The sequence below is a fragment of the Lissotriton helveticus genome, chromosome 7 (assembly GCF_964261635.1).
Source record: "Lissotriton helveticus chromosome 7, aLisHel1.1, whole genome shotgun sequence".
NCBI lineage: Eukaryota > Metazoa > Chordata > Amphibia > Caudata > Salamandridae > Lissotriton > Lissotriton helveticus.
This window is the reverse complement of record NC_136068.1, coordinates 194,526,661-194,547,375: the sequence shown is the minus strand read 5'-3', so window position 1 is coordinate 194,547,375 and position 20,715 is coordinate 194,526,661.

The window sequence follows — 20,715 nt, the reverse complement described above, 5'->3', positions numbered from 1 at the left end:
TAATCAGGAGCGGTTTGTGTGGTGAACCCCATTGCATGGCTATTTCACGCTTCAATAGGAGGAAGCTTAGGGCCGCCCATCGCTGTTCTATTGCAGTTAAATCTGTAGGGTCCCATATATTAAGAAGCGCACATTTGGGGTCAGAGGGACCGGTTTCCCTAGGGCGTCAATCATTTTCTGGACGGCGCGATTCCAAAGGTCTTGGACCGCTGGGCATTCCCACAGTATATGGTAGAAGGTACCTGGTAAGCCACAGTGTCGGAGGCAGAGGTCAGATGGGCATCGGCCTATTCTGGCTAGAAGGGGACCCGACATGTATGTCCTGTGCAATATTTTCAACTGTATTAATATGAACCTGTGATTGATGGCTGATTCGCGCGGGGACATCAATGCTAACTGCCAGTCCACATCATCCAGGGTGCCGACGTCAGTCTGCCATTTATCTCGTAGGAGGTGAAAAGTGTTTGGCATATTGTTGCACAATTTACGGTAAGTGTAGGATATCGCCTTGGCCTGAAGGGGTTCTGATAAGAGTCTGTCCTCGAAGGACGAGGATTGTGGAAGAGAGGCGAGATCAGGGACGTTGGTGAGTATGGCGTGTTTAATTTGGAGGTATCGGAAAGTCTCGGATTGTGCCAGGTCGTATGTGTTTTGCAATTCTTTGAATGTCAGTAGTTTGCCCTTGTGGAGCAAGTCGTCAATAGTGGATATGCCTAATGTGTCCCATTTATCAAAGGCTCTGTAGTGACAGAGGGTGCCTAGCCTGTACGAGGTCCAGAGTGGGGTGGACAGTGTGAGGGTGTTGGCCCACCCGAGTCGTTTGTTCGCGCGGTGCCATATTGATATTGTGTGGGACATTGGGCCAATATATCGGGTACGGGAGTGTTTGCCGTAAAGAGCTTCAAGGTAGCCGCCACGGCCTGTCTGGTATTTCTCCAAGTGAAAGGCAGGGTTTGTGGGTGTGCCGTAGATCCACGAGTTGGTGGCGACCAATTGGGTTGCCCAATAGTAGAGACGGATGTTGGGGAGGGCGATACCTCCATTATACCACCCTTGCGTGAGTGAGATGAGAGCAATGCGAGGAGAGCCGCCATCCCATAGAAGGAGGCGAAGGTCTCCTTCGATTAGGTTGAAATAAGAGTCAGCTATGGGGAATGGGCAATTTTGTAAGGCATAAAGGAATCGAGGGAGCGCAAGCATTTTAAATAGGGCAGCTCTACCTGGGAGAGAGAGGGGGAGCGTTCTCCAATGTGAGACGTCGGCATGGAGTCTCTGGAGTGGGCCTTTAAGGTTGCGGTCATGGAACAGGTGGGGTCAGGATTGACAAAGATTCCCAAATATTTAAAACCGTCTTGGGCGATTTCGATGGATTAGCCTCGCGGGAGAGGTGGGGGTGGACCATGGAGAACATAGAGCACCGATTTAGACCAATTAATGGAGAAGCCCGAGTATTTGCCAAAGTAAGTGACCAAATGTAGCAGGCTGCTAAGGGAGGACCTGGGGGAGGAGATATATACAAGGATGTCATCTGCGTATAGTGAAATCTTGTTGATCGTGTCAGCATTCCATCGGAGGCCTCGGATGGAGTTGTCGGTTCTAATCCAGTGGGCTAGAGGTTCGAGAGTGAGGGTGAATAACAGGGGGGACAGCGGGCATCCTTGTCTTGTACCTCTGTGTAAGGGAAAGCGCCTGGACGTATGTCCGTTGACATAGACCTGTCCCCAGAGATCAGTGTAAAGTAGTCAAACCCATTGTATAAATTTGGGGCCAAAGCCAAAGCGAAGGAGTACTTCGAAGAGATAAGACCATTGGATAGAATCGAAGGCAAGTGTCGCATCGAGGGAAAGGATAGCTGCGTCTTCTTGGAGGTGTGGTAACCTACTCATGACATTGTGGAAACGGCGGAGATTAAGCGCAGTGTTGCGGCCCGGTAGGAAGCCCGATTAATCTTCGTGTATCAGGGCGGGGAGAACTGTCGTGAGTCTGGTGGCTAGGAGCTTGGCAAGGACTTTTACTTCAGTGTTAATGAGAGAGATTGGTCGGTAGGAGCTGCAGTCAGCAGCTTGTTTATTGGGCTTACGGATAACCACGATCGAAGCCAATCGTTGGTCCTGTGCAAAGCAGCCGACTTTGCAGCTTTCTTCGAACATCGCTTTAAGATGCGGAAGGATCTCACCCGCCATACCCTTCAGGAACTCAATTGGGACGCCGTTGGGGCCCATTGCCTTGCCTGATTGAATAGCGAACAAGGCGTTTCCAACTTCCTCCGTTGTGAGGTCAGCCTCGAGCTCCTGCATCTCGGGCTCGGGGAGAGCAGGGAGCCTCATTTCAGCTAGGAGCAGTTTGGATTCTTCCGCGTTGTAGTGGGCTCTGGCGGTATAGACCCCTTCCAGGTGGGTGGCAAAGGCCTCCACTATATCGCCCGGATCCGTGACAGTAGATTGATCTGGAAGGGTCAATTCCGAGATCCAACGGGAACCCTGCTCGCATTTTTCGAGCCATGCGAGCATCTTACCTGCTCTGTCTCCCAGCTCGTAAACACGGTGACGGGTTTTCAAGAGCTTGGCCTGTGCCTTTTCAAGAGCCAGTGCCCTATATTCTATTTGTTTCGTTCGAAGGCGGGCCGTTATGTCGTCCGTGGGGTTTGTGTTGTGGAGGGATTCCAGGTTGATAAGGTCTGTTTCTACTTGTAACAAGTGTTCACTCTGTTTGTGGATGTAACCGTTCTTGGGAGCTAGCGCTTTACCCTTGATTACTGTTTTGTAAGCCTCCCATATTGTTATGGCCGAAGTCACGGATCCCACATTTTCGGCAAAGTAGTATTCGGTGTGTTCAAGCAAGCTATCGTGTATGTCAGTGATTTTTAAGAGCCAGGGCGTGAATATTATAGGGCCATGTGTCTTTTGGCGGTGGTGTGTGAATTGCACAGTGAGAGGGGAGTGGTCGGAGATCCCTCTAGGGAGCCCCTCTGGATGGCGAAAGAACTCTAAATCAGTTGCGGGTGAGAAGAAGTAGTCTATACGAGAGCTACTATTGTGAGCGTTGGAATAGTGTGTATAGTAAGACGTATGAGGGTGGGAAAGGTGCCATAGGTCTTCGAGCCCCATTGTTTGTGTAAGGTCAGATAGGTCCGAGCTCGACTTGTGTGAAGGACGTTGGGGGTGCCGATCTATGGCATCATTCATTGTCATATTAAAATCGCCACCAATAAGCAGGGACCTTGTGGATGATCAAGCATTAGGCATTGTAGGGTCTGGAGTGCGGCTGTGCCTAGGGCTGGAGGGATGTAAACTGAAATAATATTTAGTGGCCTGCCTTCCCAGGTGGCCTCTACCACTGCAAAGCGACCAAGGGGATCGGGCCACGTTTTTGTGCATGTCAGGGCCACATTTCTACGCACCAGAATACCGGTGCCCCTGGAACCAGAGGTGAAACCGGCGTGCACGAATAATTTATATCCACCTCGGTGCAGCGCTTGGCACGCATTACCCATTAGGTGCGTTTCTTGGAGGAGAACCAGGTCTGGAGAATGGCGTTTAAGATATTGCATAACCACCCCTCTTTTTATCCTATTGCCAAGACCGTTAACGTTCCACGTCATGATGGTCAGGGACGTTGTCGAGGGGGGTGTCATGGTGGTCTAAATAAGTGAGATTGTGCACGGATCAGTGGTTTGTGGTGCATTGAGTGCTGTCTATAGTAAATGGCTCCAAGGGAGAGGGTTACTGTGGAGCATTCGCGAGGCCCATCATGGCCAAAGTCTAAGCAATAGATATAGCGTGATGGCACATGGTGACGTGTAGGTGGGCTTATAAGTGGGAAGTCGCTAGAGGCAACGCGTGGGGTTGCGGCGTGCTGCATGTCGCGCTCCACGATCAAGAATTCTCTGCAATGAATAAGCAAGAACAAGAACAGAGACCAAAGGAGTCTCTCCATCAACTTCCCAACATTTCCCGTCCCTCCCAAACCCACCCCCCTTACTGTTTCCCCCCTAACAACCCCCCTCCCTGCGTCCCTGCCCGCGGACTTAGAACTATCCACTCCCCAACTAGGCAGAGTGCCTGTCGCCCCCCCGAACATTAAAGAGGAGTGTGGAGAGCCGAAGGTGCCCTCGTCAGCCAACAACAGGATGATGTCATCTAGTGCAAATAAAACCAACCAAGATCAACAATATCATTCACATAGTAGGAGTCATTGATAATACGTAAATGTAGGCTAGTCCTGCGCCCGGGGTCACATGGAGACTAATACGAGTGGGGGGCAACATCATAAAGCACCGCTCAGCCAATCCATGTAACATTCAACAACTAACATGAGAAGGAGATTCAGGATTTATAACCATTTACGGTGACTTCGGGCTTATCGCCTATCGCCCCATATTATCTGAGAAACGTCACCTGGGGCCGAGTAACCCCCCCCTTTTCTGGGTATTGGGAGAGTGATTGCCCCTCTCGAGAATAGTCAATTCAAACAGTGACATGTGTACGTCAATCAACAACGACGGGTAGAGTTACCCATATTGGAAGAAAAACAGCAAAGGATACATAAGAGTCAAAGCGTCAATGAGGTAAGAGGTGGACTGTGCTTCAGACAAGTAAGTCTTTGAGGAAGAGGGCCCGATATGCACCTACCATCCAAGAGCAGAGTCTGAAGGTCAAAGCGGAGAGCATATCGGCCTGTGGAGGAGTGACTTAACTGTTCAATCCAACTTGGGGTTTTTGTCGTTACTCTTCCTGCACAATGTCCGTGAATTTCTCTGATTAATTTTAACTGCCAATGTAGCCTATATTTGAGGTCTTTACAAAATAATTTTGAGAATTGCTGAACAGCATTGTCCCTTTATCTGATTTGGAATGGGAGTAGTTGTAATTAGAAGGGATTAATATTAACCACAGGTGTATAATGACGTTGCAATGGTAGATACACCAAGTGGTAGGATTAATATAAAGTGGCAGCCCAGATAAGGAAATAATAGAAAATAACCCTGTAGACAGAATCATTGAAGCTCTTAACAACTTTCACAGAAATCCAAAAATAACACGCAGTGTTAGTCACACCAATTTGAACTAAAAAGCGCTGCAAATTAATATCAAAATATTTCAAACCATCATATTAAAAGTGTTCGAAATTATTAACAAACTGTAATAATGGTGGATAGAGGCACCATTAAACACGTGAAAACTGTTATGACAGGATTTTTGAAAAATCATCACTTTAGCAAAATACTTACGACAGCCATGCAGAAAATAATAGATTATAATTAACAGTATTGGAAAAGAAGTGGTGGCTGATTTAAAATGAATTAGAGAAGACACAATATCAATTCATATAAAACGATTGGCAATTATGCTCAAACTCAGTGCTGAATTTGATCCGGTGGTTGTCCATGGGAGCCACTGACACTCATTCCTAGGGACCACCACTTATTTTTCCTCATCAGATATTGTATAAAAGGAAGGGAGGGGAAAATAAAGAAGCGTGAAAGAAGGAGGAAGGGATCATTATTTTACAAACTAAGCACTGTACAAGGTAAGAACACTTCGTGGGCTGAGAATTGTAACCTTTGCACTTCTGCAAGCACAGAGCATATGCATTTTGCACTATTGTTGCTGATTGCACCATAACGTATGAGGAAAATTGATTTTCCTCCCATCCAACTAGTATGGAGCAGAGGCATAACAAGACAATATGTTTACTTTTCAGAAACTCTCAACACTCTCTACAAACATTCATTACTTCAGTAAATTTCCAAAATGGTGACCTTTATTATGAGTGGTCCCCTAAAATCCTTGTTACTACCCTAGACCCATACATTTACCATTACTGTGAGTCCCAGTAATTTTAGAGGGAAGAAATGACAGGGAATTAGGAGTTTTTGGGGAATAACATTGCAAAATTGGATTTTCGGGAGGAATACCAGTCAGCAATTATTTTTTCAGCTGAAGTCATAATTACATTGGGCTTAATAACTGTTTGAGCACAGCTGAATTAACGGACTTCCAGCAACAAGGTTACTTACTGCTTTAGCTACAGAATCCAACAAGTAAACAGAAAGGAGAGCGACGGGCAGTTTAACTAACATTTTGCATTGAGATGAGCTAAATTTTGGGAGCAGACACGATGCAAAATGTTATTTGGGATTTACAAAGCCAGGCAAAGCAGATTTGCGTGGAATTTTTCCCCAAATAGTCTGCAAGTAGCACATAGCGCTGTCTTGCATTACTTTTCGTTAGAGTAGAATTCCATGGGTGGAGCATGGACATGGAGATTTTGGTGCATTCTCAGATTTACTAAAGCTAGTAAGACTGGGAATGTATTAACCCCTTCGCTGCGGCGGCTATTCCGCCGCAGCGCTAAGGGGGAGGCGGGGCCTCGCGGCGGTCCCGGGCTCGTGACGGAACCGCTCCGTCACGGCCCTCAGGTGAGCTGTGCTTGTGACGGAACGGTTCCCTCACGGCCCCGCCCGCTCTTCAGAAGGCTCAGCGCAAGCGCGGAATTCGCGCCGCGCAGGCGCGGCGAGCGGGCCGTGACGGAACGGTTCCGTCACCAGCACAGCCCACCCGTGGCTCGTGACGGAATGGTTCCATCACGAGCATGGGAGGGGTTAAATGCTATGCCTCCCTGAACCAGGCATAACAAGGAGAAACATATTCAGTCTAGGCCGGTACAGGTTAGAGCGGTGGGCGGGAGGGGGGAATGAAACAGATGACGGGATAGGGAAAACAAATAAATAAAACCACTTACCTTGCGCTCGCTGCGTCGGCAAGTCGGCGATGCGGCGAGCTGAAGTAAGGGGTTTTATTTATTTATTTTCCTTATACCGTCATCTGTTGACTTCCTCTACGCCTTGCCCCTGCACCACCCCACCGCTCTTACCTGTTCCTCGCCGCGCCTATCACTATTTCTCCTCGTTACTTCCTCTTTCTCTGCGGGCTGCATTCTAAAGTACACATAGAAAGGGGGAAATGCCTTTAAGGGTGGGTTTTGTAAAAGAAGGTATTCCTTCCTGCACAAAAACAATCCTGCCTGTAAAGCTGCACCCTTGCAAAAAGGTGCAAGGGTGCCTGCGTTGGCCGTAGGCAGCACACAGTGCACCAGCGCTGGGATGGAGCAGAAATGCATCATAGTAGACATGGCACATTTCTGCTGTCTCCCTTTCACACAATGCAGCGCAGCAACTTTGCTTACGGACCTTTGTTGCGTGAAATGTAATCAAATATGACCCCTAGTTGTTTGTTGTTTCTGACTTGTGCTGGCTGCCACTCATGTATTTACACTGAGATGTTCCCAGTTAATGCATTTTCTGTTGACAAGGCATTTTCCTAAACTCATGACCAATTCTGCATCTTTTCCACACAGAACGGGATCGTGATACTGCGGCTGTTGCAAATACATCATTTGACAGATATTATAGCAACTTGCCTCATACTAAGTTCCATATTTCCCATTTCATCAGTCAACAATGATCTAGTTCTTTCATTTAATATTTAATCGGACTAAATCCGCCTGTATATTTATTTCACTGTGATGCAAAAAGTAGTTCCTTCCTTGTCTTTTCACCCTTTTGTTTTTTACACATTCAACAAAAATGGTTCAAATAGATGTACTTCGTTTTCTTCATAGGTGTGACATTTTTACATATGTTTTCCACTACGTTGTAAAGGTGGCAAAAAATAACCAGCTCCAGCAGATGTTCTCTGTTTGCATCGACGTCTGTGGCACTCACACAAATATAAACAATTCATACGGTTATTTAGCAAACAACTCCTTCGATAAGCAGAGCTCCAGCACCAGCTGACAAATCAGTTGCCATCCTGCAGCCAAAGCCTAAAGAGCAGCTCAACACATCTCCAGAACCTCTTTACTGGGCACCAATATATGAAACTATAATTGAATTGTAACAGAAATTCGAAAAAAATGCAAACACCCTGGGTGAAAAAAAATATATTTCTCAGAGGAAAGGAGGGGGGAGGGAGGGAGGAAGGGAGGAAGGAAGGAAGGAAATGAGACAAAAATGAAAGGAAGGGAAGAAGGCAATAGAGAAAGAAGGAAGGAAAGATAGAATGAAAGAAGGGAGGAAAGATAGAATGAAAGAAGGACAGAAAAAGGAAACTAGACAAAAAAGGAAGTAGGAACGAAAAAAACAAAAGAAAGCAAAAGAGAAAAAGAATAAAAATGAAAGAATGAAAGAATGAAAGAAAGAAGGAAAGAAGAAAGAAAGAAGGAATGAAGGTAAGACAAAAGGAAAGAAATGGAAAGAAGGCAAAAACAGACAAAAAGAAAGAAAGAGAGAAAGGAAGAATGATGGAGTGAAAGAAGGCAAAAAAGAAAGAATAGCAGGAAGGAAGGAAAAAAGAACAAGGAAAAAAGAAGGCAAAAACAAGGAAAGGAAAGAAAAAAGCAAAAGGAAAGAAAAAAGAAAAAAGAAAGAAAGGAAGAAAGAAAGAAAGAAGGAGGGAAAGAAAGAATGAAGGAAAGAGGGTTCATAGACTAAAAAAATGGACACTAAAACCCCAATTACACCCTAACTATTTTTAAATAAAACTATTAGAAGTCAGCTGCAAATTACATAAAATGAAGTTCGGTTTTCTCTCTGGGCAAAGTTTATAAAAGAACAATTGGTGAAACCAAGCCCAAGAACACAATATGGTATGCTGTGCACAATAGCAGCAGCCCACTTCAAGAGGAATTTACAAAAACATTGGAAGGAGAGATTAACTGATAAAGCTAAAATGTGCCCTAGGTTCACTTCACATGGGTCCTACTATCGCACAGGGCAACATTGGCACTAAAGGGAACTACCTTGTGCACAGATGTCCAACTTATGAAAGAGCAAAATGCTGTCACTCAAAGCGACATTAACCAGAGGCTTCAGTAGGCTGAGCCACTCCCCCATGCTGTATGCTTTAGTGAGCAGAAGCATAATGAGAAGGGCACAACTACAGACCAATAGGTGAAGGGCGTGTCTAAAAGCCCATTTAAGGAAGCATGGTATACATAACATTTAAGAAAAATCCAAAGCTCTTGGTTGGGTAAGCCTTCCATATAAAGGAGTTACACTGTGCTTTATTGTTGCACTTCTGAGCAAGGAAAGTCTCAAAGTGAGACACTTTCTTCGGAGAGACTACTTTATTAAGGATTCAGGTGGTTTTCCCACACAAATGTTTTTCTTAAATAAGCAGAATGAGGCTATCTTAAACCAAACTTTTACATGTAAGTCGCAAAAATTACAGATGTGATGATCCCCCAAATCTCCACATCTGCAATAGACTGTCCCTTGAATTTGTCACATATGAACTTTGCTCTATAGGGTCAAATTATTGCTCATAATGGAGAATGAAATTGTCTTAATAAAAGCCCTTACATTAACCATACTTGAGGATAGAAACTGTCCTCACAAGGGACATGAAACGGCAATGCCCATTAATTCAGATGGGAGTAGGAATTTGAAATTATGAAGCAATTGCGGACTCTACAGCATGGATGCTCTGTAAACTTTGTATGATTTAAATTGTTAGCCCACTTTTCATTTCAACGTAAGCTCAACATTTTAGCATGATGCAATGTGAAGCACCCACTTACCGGTCCAGTCGTGCAATGTAAGTAGATAAATATTGTAAGAAATAAACTGTAGTGTCATGCTCAGCTTAATTGATGCCACAGTAACCACCATCAGATCATTAGAGAACCTAAACAGCGATATCTGCAGCCCCTACTTGTGCACCCATCACAAGAAGTAAGGTGGAATTGTGATACAAAAGTATGGCCGTCCGTGACACTTCACACCAAAAGTGGACTGAAGGGCGTCACTAGTAAAAAAAATATGAGGGGTTATTTAAATAAATAACAGAAACATTACTATCGGGGACATGTGCATATTAGGAGGCCTCCACACCCAACGTTTTGACTCAAAAAATCATGGGCGGCCATCTTAGATGTCCTTTTGTCAATCTGGTTTTCTTTTTCTGTTGGTGTTCCACATTCTGCAGGAATGTACTTCGGTCCTCCTAGTGCTTCTAAGCAGTTAATCTTGGCCATCTGCTCTTCAAACTCCTTCTTTTCTAGTCTGCTCACTGACCCTGATTTAGCACAGTCTTGTATTTTCATCCTAGAAAAAACCTATTCATTTTGACATTGTCTTCATTATAAACCTATATCACTTACCTGTAAATGCACTTCTCTGAACCTAGTTGAGGGCGTTCTAGTGAGGTATGCCCCTTCATATTGAATATCTCTTACTTTTCCAGATCCAGACTACATATACATGAGCATGTTTCCCCTTACCCAGCTTGGTTTGTTGGAAAACTTTTTTGGCAGGTTGTGGTCTTCTCTGTAGTTGGACGATGGCATGCAAGCACTTATTTACTGTCTTCACCGTCATCTTTGGAGTGCCCTGTGCCTTATTGCCTATTTTGACACCTTCATTTCCAGGTGCTCACTTTGCATTTAGAAGGTTAGGGAGCATATGATGCTTTGAGTTTGAAGGTGTTGTCCCAGAAGTTGACAGTCTTGTTGTGCCTAGTTTCTTTAAGGAGAGTTTTAGATTTTAGGGCCTTGGATGTTACAAATAGGATTTTTTTCTCAAGAAGTAGTATGTTTTCATTGAAAAAAAAAAGGTCTAAGTCAAATGCAATGTCTATTTTTTATCTATTATTTGACAAGCATGATTATTTGTGTGTAGTACGTGGAGTGAAATAGTTTGAGAGGAGGACAACTCAGTTTAGGGCTGAGTCGGAAAAACATTTGTTCATTTCTGTTAAATGTCCCCATAAAGTAGTTTCTTCACCTACTCTTGCAAGTTGGGTGAAAGAGGTGATGAAGAGTTCTGGTGTGGATGTTAACATGTTTGGGGCACATTCTGTGAGGGGGAGGTCAGCGGCAAAAACTTTCATGCTTGGAGGTGCATTGCAAAACATTTTAAGGTGTGCTGATTAGTCGAACTATGCTGTTTTCTGGAAGCTTTATTTTTTATGGCAGTAAGACCGTTAGCCCCACAGACATTTCTAGGAGAACTGGTTACCAGAACTGTGACTTTCACAGAGTTGTCACAAACACCAGTGTCTCCGTCCACTTGTGTACCATCCAGCCACACGAATAATCATCGAAAAAGGAGGGAATGCATAAGCCTGTTCGCAAATAAACCCAAGTGCAAGGGCCTTTAAGATTCATTAACCTCTGGAACACCAGTTTGTACAGCGTCCAATCACTGGAATCCATGTAATTCCTTGAGCACCAATCTGCATCCACGTATATATGACATTACAGCGAAAATAAAAACAGCGCATGCTTTTACAATGTGGTTTTTACATCGCAACTACTATTACATCGCATGATTTTACAATGTATACCATTACAATACATAATACTTTTAGGACAACAGTAGGGTAAGTGTTGGATAGTGTAGGGGTAAAAATTGCTATTCCCACTCCAGTGAATGCAACAGTAGGGTAAGTGTTGGATAGTGTAAGGGTACAAATTACTATTCCCACTCCAGTGAGTGCAACAGTAGGGAAAGTGATAGATAGTGTAGGGGTAAAAATTACTATTCCCAGGGCACAAGTCCTAAAAAAAGAAGTGGGGGGACGCTGTCACTGGAAGTGATGTCACAACAGAAATCTCATGGGTATCCATATGCCTTTAAATGAAAGGTGGTCTGCACCCTGTCTCGCGGGGGCTGCCGGTGGCTGCGTTTAATCCCCACGCAATTAATACAGGTAGACAGACGTTCTGAATGACCTCTGATCTCGCCCCAGAGAGGCCAAAGAGTGAAGTCCAGCTTTTGGGCAGGGGTGACAGCGTTCACCCGGTACAAACCCGGTAAAATTAGTGGGGGACACCGTCCACCCGCGTGGTACCCCGACTCGAGTCCTGACTATTCCCATCTACCCCAAACCCCATACCCACCCTAAAACTAAAACATCTCTATTGCTTACCTTATAATGCGTTGGAATGGCATGCGTTGTAATGGTATGCGTTGCAATGGCATTCGTTGTAGTGATGAATGCGTTGCAATGGATGTTTCTCGCCTCCACATTGTTCAACCCTGGAATATGCTCCACTGGAACTAAAAGATTCAGTTTCAAACAATAATCTCAGAAGACTTCCTCCAGGTCCACAAGAGGCTTCATTCTTGGATCCCCCAACTTGTTCACATACCTCACTGCCGAGACATTATCCATCCTCAACAAGACTTAGCACATTACCTTGTCCTTCATGAAACTCCTTTTCTCGAAGGACCCTGTCAGCCATTCCAGGCAATTTATATGAAGCCTGCTTTCCTCCTCTGACCATACTCCGCCTGTTGTGACTGAACTAGAGTTTGCCCCCCAACCTTCCAGACTTGCATCAAATTCTTAACTATTTCAGGACTTTCCCCGAAATTAGCTCTTCCATTCCACATCTTCATATTCCTCAACCACCAAACCAGTTCCTCTTTTGCCTCTTCTGTGAGTACAATCTCCTTTGAATACTTCAGACCACCCCTTAAATGCCTGACTTTTAATCTCTGGAGGGCTCGACAGTTCAAAGGACCTGGGAAAATAGCTTGTATCATTGAACATACCTATAACGTCCTCAAAGAAATCCTTTGTAAACCTAATTGTTTCTTCATTTCCTTCCTTATCCTTTTTAACTTCTCTTCTGGCAATTTCAATTGCCCTTTCACTGTATTCACCATAAATCCCAAAACCTGTGCTTCCTGTCTTGGGATAAGACATGATGTCTCTCTGTTTGCTACAAATCTTAGATCTTCCAACAAAGACACTGCCATCCTTGTGTGCTCTACAAGTTTCAGCCTGCTCTGATCCATCAGCAAAATGTCGTTAGGACAGATAATTAGTCTTACACCTTGCTCCCTCAGAAAAGCCACTACTGAACGAAGGACGATTGTGAAGCACCAGGGGGCTGACGACAACCTGAACTGAAAACAAACAAACTTTCACATCTCTCCATCCCATCTGAACTTCAGAAACTTCTGATGGGGTTCCCAAACTGGAATCATCAAGTATGTGTCCTTCAAATCTAGCCGAGTCGACCAGTTCACTGTCTGGAAGACATCTCTCAATAAGTGAATTTTTCCATCATTCAGGCCTCTCAAACTTATCACAGGCCTCATCCCTTTGTGTTTTTTATCTACTAGAAAAGTATTGCTCACGAACTCCTTTACATGGTCCCTTAACACCATAATTGCTCCCTTGCCTCAAATTCCTGAACTGCTTTGCTTACCAAAGCTGAAAGTTCTAAATTGAACCTTATCATCCCTGGATAATGATACTGAATTGACTCTTCAAAGAAATCTACGTGATAACCTCGCAACGTCTCCAAGACCCATGGACTCCCTGTTGCCCGAGTCTATTTTCCCTAAAATTGAGCAAGTCTGCCACCTAACTTTAATGGGATAACAGTAGGGTCTTGCCTCACATGACCCCGTGGTTCGCCAGTTACCCCCTCCTCATTTGCTTCTAGTTCTTTGTCTCCAGGGTAAAATCCCCCTGTCTGATACAAGGGCCGGTAAGAACTGGTCCTAAAAGATGCTCTTGTAATACCCTGATCTCGGCCAGGGAACCAACCCCTCGTTCTCCCAGCCCCTCCATAAACACATTTATCAAACACTTTCTTTGTCTCCCATTGCAATTTCTGCAATAAACTTAGGGCCCGATTCACAGAACTAACTTAAGACAAAATCCTAAACTTACTACTTTTGGTATTCACAGAAGTTAGGATTTTGTCTTAAGTTTGTCTTAAGACAAGCTTAAGACAGACTTAAGACAAACTCCTAACTTAAGTCTGTCTTAAGTCTGTCTTAAGACAAACTTAAGACAAAATCCTAACTTCTGTGAATACCACAAGTAGTAAGTTTAGGATTTTGTCTTAAGTTAGTTCTGTGAATCGGGCCCTAAATGCCCCTACGTACTTGGACATCTCCTTAATGAAATCATCCCCGAAAAACCATTTGCTGCTCTTGCTGTTCGCCACCTCTACCAACTTCTGGTCAATCTTTACTAAAATACAATTTCTTCTTTCTATGGATAAGGCAGTGTTTGCATTTCCTAACAGGCACGCTACCCTTTGTATCCACTCCCTCAGCCCTTCCAAATGTAGAGATTTCTTTGAACCATACGCCTCCTTGGCCATATCAAAAATCTATGTTATTGAACCTGTCAGGTCTAACAGTCAATCTTGGCACATTTTAAGGCCTTTACCAAAACCTTTCCTGGTGTCCCGTCCTCCTTTGACTATAAACGCCATTATTTTAGAATCAAGGTCTGGAGTCAACATAACCTTACTTGACAGACTAGGACTCGGGCACTCAGACCTCAGACAAAACCTAACATTCTTAAGTACCTGCCTCCTTACCAGGTCTCCACATACTCTGTCACATGGGCTGCTGGAGACCAATCAGGAGAAAGTAGATGATGTAAAAGCATTGGATCGAAAATATACTCCCCCAATGTGCCCGTAAGTGCCTCAACTTCTCCACCTTTCTCGTCCACCATATGCACTGCCTTCAAACACTTCCTCTGTTCTCTCCAATTGAATCGAAATCATCAGAGGAACAACTTAACTCTATCTCCGCACTGCCAGAGGACTCATCATATAACACTGCAGAATGTGTACAAGTTTGAGTAGAATTAGTTACTGAGTACTTTAAACCCTTTCTTTGGTCCCTTTGTGTGCCCGAGACACCATCATATTTCGTGCATCCACTATTTCCTTTTTGATGTGCTAGCAGATCTTTTTTTTTTTGCCTGATTCCTTACCTCTATAAAGGTGTTTTCCCTTTCTACTCACTTTTCCACTCATTTTCTCTGCCGGCCCCTCACCAGCCAAATAAATCCTCTCATCTTGAGTGGATAACCCTTTACTCTGTATTATGTCATCCAAATTTCTCTCCAACTCATTATTAAAATCCATGGAGAACTTTGACAGCATGTTCAAAATTCTCTCTTCCATAGAACTCTCCATACTGCCTAAAGTTATTGGCTCACTCATCTCTATAATCCTTTACAACACTCCAAGTCTAATAACTAGCCTCCAAAATCACCAAACCAAACCAACCTCTCCAGGACTCAACCAGACTCCACTCTACGCTACTATCAGAAGTCTGTCAACTGTTCATAGAAAGAAACTGGCAAAACGGTCTCCATTAGCCCAACCTGTCACTCTGGAAATTACATTGAAAACCACCAAAGTATCCCAATCATCTAAAATGTCCATCTTCACATCTCGTAGTACGTGAAGTGGCTGTGGTGAGTCCTATCGGTATGTTTACTGTTCCAAGCAGCCAATCACATCAAGGCTCAATCCGCCTTACAGCACTCTCCCAACATGCCAATAATACCGATGATCTCTAGGATTACAGAGGTCACCAAACCGTCCTGATATCATCTCAGCGTAACAGTGTTAACTCCAATGGTCTTCACATGTTGGTACCAGTGGACCCGTGAGATACTCATGCGAATCTCGAGCACCAAGACACACGAACCTGAGCGACACACATGTAGAACTAACCAGTAAACATCACATGAACAGAGCAAGACATGCTCGCAAACCTCACCAGCAACCATCAGCCTCAATTCAAAAGCCATATGATACCTAATACTTTATATTACGGCTTCAAAGAGTTTACAATAATTAATAAAAATCAAACACTACAGCTGAAATACATGTTGTAAAGGTTCATCGACTAAGAAAACTAAGAAAGTCTAACATATGTTTAATAGATAATATCCAACAAGCATCAAAAATATCCCTAAGGCAGAATGCCATATCAACGGACAAGAGCTTCGCCCCTTGGTCAATTTGAGCATGTAATGCTAAACTCCATACATTTTGGCGCTACATTTATACACTTTTTTCATTGCAAACAAATGGAGGAAAGAACATGTGATAAGTACAATCTGCATTTAGGCCCTAATTAACTAGTACCGGCCTCTTCTTGTCGGAAGAATGCAAGGGGATGTTGCTTAACGGCTAGAGCTGTCGACCTCGAAGGCTAGGAACTGGGTTTGACTCAACATCCTGTGATTGTGGGCAAATCACTTAATCTCCTTGTGCCTAACAAAAAATAAAAAATGTATGTGTCCGTCTGCAATGCAACTGGTGCTCTTGAAAAACGCTCTGATAGTTCGCCCAATATATATATATAAGTCCGAAAAACAAAACAAAAAAGGAGGCTTTGAAAGTTAGGAATTAAGCCCAGGTAAATCAGATAACTTTATTAATTTCTGAAGTTCTCATTTCATTGTGCCAACTGCAGAAAACGCCTGCTCTTATTAGCACAGTAAGGGTGAAATGTGCAATGTACAATATGGAATTACAACATGGCAATGCATTTAAAAAATGTGTCATAACATTAACACTTTAGTACTTTAGCAGGTATAAAAATGAAATCAGAATTGTTAATACAAACAAAGTGTTATATTGAATTTCTAATTTTCACTATCTAACAAAGGACAGATTGGCTTTTATGGCATGGCTATCTTTTGTTGGTGACACAGTTATTTTAGATGAATGCAAATGACGTTTAAACTGTTTTCTCTGCCCTTAATATGAGTTCTTTATGCACTGCATATAATCCCCTACTTTGGAGTTAGAAAATGTGTAACAATTTTGATTAACTTTAGAAATCCTTTACTAAATCACTTCAAATATTTGAATATGTTCCCTATTATATTCTTTCTTCCTCCTGCCCCAGTGTGAAAACTAAAGTAATTGGTGCCCATTTCATCAATTTCTAACCAGTTTCACCTGGAGCTACTTGATGTAACGTAAAGTGCAGATATGTTTTGGAAAATATATTTACAAACGTTCTTGAACACACACTATGTTGTACTAGAGTAGATAATCACCACAGGTGCAGGAGATTTACCTGAGCACTTACCTGAGAAATAGAATTCAAGCTCAACTTACAGCTATCTTCAGCTGTTTATCTGTACCACACGAGTACTTCTGATACACACTCAGATTGGCAGACATATGCGATTTGTAAACCTCCGTTAATATGCTCTAACTTGTACAAGAACAATGTACACCCTTTTCAGGCATTGGCCAATCAGAGGTCTAGGAGATTTCTTAGTAATTTCGACCTTTTGTGATTTTATAGCAAATGTAGTATCACCGACAAATAATGAATACTGCTATCAGGTCTCAAATTCAGATAATAAATTGTGAAAAGTAACATCAATTGGGTCCAATATCCGTGCTGTGCATGCATCGACAACACAACGTTGCTAATAGTTTGCACTGTGCTAGATGCATGAATTTGGTACATCTCAAAGAGGAAAGCTACCAGGATTCACAGAAATCCGCAGGCCTGCCAACTCACACGGTGCACCGGGTATGAGACGATTATGGCTCCCTTCACTCGGTCACCCCATGGGGAGTTAAAATCACACGGTGGTAGGGAAGACAAGCCAGAAAGCTCTGAAAAGAAAGGCTGTAAGCTGTCAATGTCAATTAAGAGGTGTGAAAACATCCCAGGACATCAGCAACATCCCCAATAATTCTTTGTTTAATTTGTTTTTTGAGAGAGGGTGGGTGCATTGGTCGAGGGCAGAGAGCCTCTCATGTAGCTCTCAGCACACGGCTCCACCCCTCCAAGGCCACACCCCCACCTCACACTGTGAGCTTTAGTTATAGGTTGGTAGGTATGACTTCATCCTCTTCAATATTTATAAGCCAGTCTCTTCAACCAAATGTAAATGTAGAGATGGTGGCCTGAAAGGGACTAAAAAAGGCAGGTGTCACAATGCAAAAAGCAGCAGCATACTGCACGTGGGACATCACTGGGAGCTAGCAGAAATCTATTGCACCACTGTCTGCGCTTGCCAGTACCAGAAGCTGTCTTTCATTAAGTGGAAGCTGGCTCTCATATGCAACTTCCCATATGCGAATGACTATTAAATGATGTAAGAAATGTAAATATTACAACTACCATTACTACCTACCTCAAATCATCCTTGTCGAGGTAAACCCCTAAAGTCAATAAATTAACATGAGCTCAAATCCTTGGTAGCTATGGCACAGAGTAGACAGACTTAACTTAGAGGCAATATGTACAGTATTTATCCAGTTCTCAAACAGTAATAAAGGCAAAACACAACACAAGAAAAATCCGGATGTATGTCACTACAACGCACACTTTTACAACGCATACCTTTACAACACATTCTTTACACCGCAACATCCATTACAGCGCATTCCATTACAACGCATGCCATTACAAAGAAATTTTAAAAACTACATTTACAACACATTCCATTACAACACATAATACCTTTACAACGCATACCATTATTGTGGAAAATTAGTATGGTTTGGTAAACATTATCTGCGCCATCTTGCCTTTTCCCCTGATGCCACACTTTTTGTCGTGCGCACCCGCCATTTTAGGTGCCTCGATCAGAGCCACCCTCTGCACGCCACTGGCCCCCAGCATAGCCCTTCGCCCTCCCAAAGCCCGCACGCTGACAACCCCCCCGCTCGCACATGCCTTGGGTCATAAACCCCTCTTCAGCGCAGCTCTGCCTCAGAACCCCATCCTGTTCCCAGCGCGACACCTCCCTTCATTCCTTTCATGGTCCCAGGCCCTTTGATACAAACCCCCTTTCCTGTGTGCCCGTTTGTCTTCCTCGTTCCCAGGCCGCCACCTAGCTCTGCGGATACTGTTTATTGTCCCCCCCGTACAGTAGGAAGCTTCCCTCATTAAAGGACCCTCGAGTTGATCAAAGCCCCCACCCTATGAGATCCGATCAAACCTCCCACATTCCGTGAATCGGCGGAATGTCCAGCTGCGCGATAATCATCACCTGTTGTGACCGGGGTGGGGACTTCTACTGTATATGTGTGTGGGAACGGGCTTGGAGCGGGGATTCCGAGAATGTCTTTCCGTACATCAAAGCATTGCCAAGAATGTGTTGTATGTAATAAAGCAATAAACCTGTGTATAAGAGGCAAGGCCTCAGAGATGCGGTTAGAGCACCTCGTGACGATACCTGCTGTCCGAACTGATGTGTTCTCCTCCGGTGAGAATAAACCTTGTTTCCTGCCTTCCAGTCTCCAGCGCCTGCCTCTTCATTGATTAATATTTTGTGGGTTAAAGAGGCGATACCGCCGGGCAAATATTGATTGTCCCAGACCTAGTTTTTACAATTGGCGTCCCAAGCGTGGGGCCCATCAGTGACTCGTGGATCCAGTGAGAGAGGTCCTGACGACAGAGTGAACGACTGCAACGATCGGGAGAGCTCTTGCCCAATAGACCCTCGTCTGGCAGCCGATCATCCGAACTTCACTGGTTCCGAACAGACCTCTCTCTCGAGTGATCTACGGTCCTGACTGGGAACCATCAGGAGTGCCGCGAGGAATACGAGGAAAATAGGACGATCGGGCGCTGGATTCGGAAGATAAGAAACTGTCCATACGGTCCGGGTAAGGTCGTGTAGACACGACGAATTGCGAAATAGTTGTTTAATTGTTCAGAAAATACTAGTATTACTCTTTGTTGACCTATTTGGAGATTCACTGTCTGCAAACGGAGAAACAGTAGGCTCTTTCTCCTTGCAAACAGTGAAGGATAAGTAACGCAGCCAGCGTGCCTATCTTTCTCCCCCACTGATTAATTGTTTTGAACTTTCGGGAGATTTCCCTCTCCCACACTGATTAACTGTTTTTAACCCCGAACTACTGTTCGCGGATTGTTTTCTGGAGATTCTCTGTCTGCAAACAGGAAAGAACAGGTTCCCCTTTGCAGATAGTGAAAGGGTAGAGGACGCAGACCTTTTGCGGGCCTACTTATTCTCCCCACTGGGTGTTTATTTGATTATTTGATATTGGTTCATGAGGTATTCACTGCCTGCAAACAACGTAGAATAGAAATATTCTGTCTAGTCTTTGCACGCAGTGATAAGATAGGCAGTGCTGACTTTTTGTCCCTCGTTGTGAGCCGTCATGTCTGTCTTCTCCCCACTGGTTGGTAATTGGTTCAGCCCGGACCGTTTATTAGAGGTGGACCATCTAGCTCCGCTGGAAGGCACCCCTAATAAAGACATGTTCATAAACTATGGATTAGTTACCATAGCCTATAGTAAGCTGTGGCATAGGTATACCAAAGAAAATCAAGAGAAACAGTGGCCACTGATAGGATCCTTCGATCTTGATAAAATAGAAACGTTAGAAATAGCCCTTCGTAATAATAAGACAACGCCTATTATGCTCGACAGTCTCGGTATGTGGCGCAAAGAAGCAATGCAACGAAAGAAAAGAGACGAGGACAGAGTAGGTAAAGGAATATATGGACCGGACAACCCCAGGACACGACGACCCGAAAGTAATCCCCCGACACTACGCACAGGACGACCAGACTTGGGCAAAACCAATGTGCTTTTTGTAAATATGCGGGGCACTGGAAAGCCCAATGCCCGACTCTACTGAACGAGAGTAGGAGCAGAGGGCCGACAGGAATAACAGGCCGGCAGAAAGGGAAAAGGCGCGAGACAAAGATGAATCAGACTGACATGGACAGGCCAGATAGAACCACCACGTTTGATTATGCCCGAGGGCACAGATTTCGCCAGACCGATTTCAGCGACATGTTCGAGTCCTCATAGATCGAACAACGCTAAGACAAGAAACCCAGTCTAGCTCTAAGTTACCCGGTGACGAACCCCGTACTACCGCTACTGTTCCCTAACACAAAGAAAAGCCACCCTTTTCGGA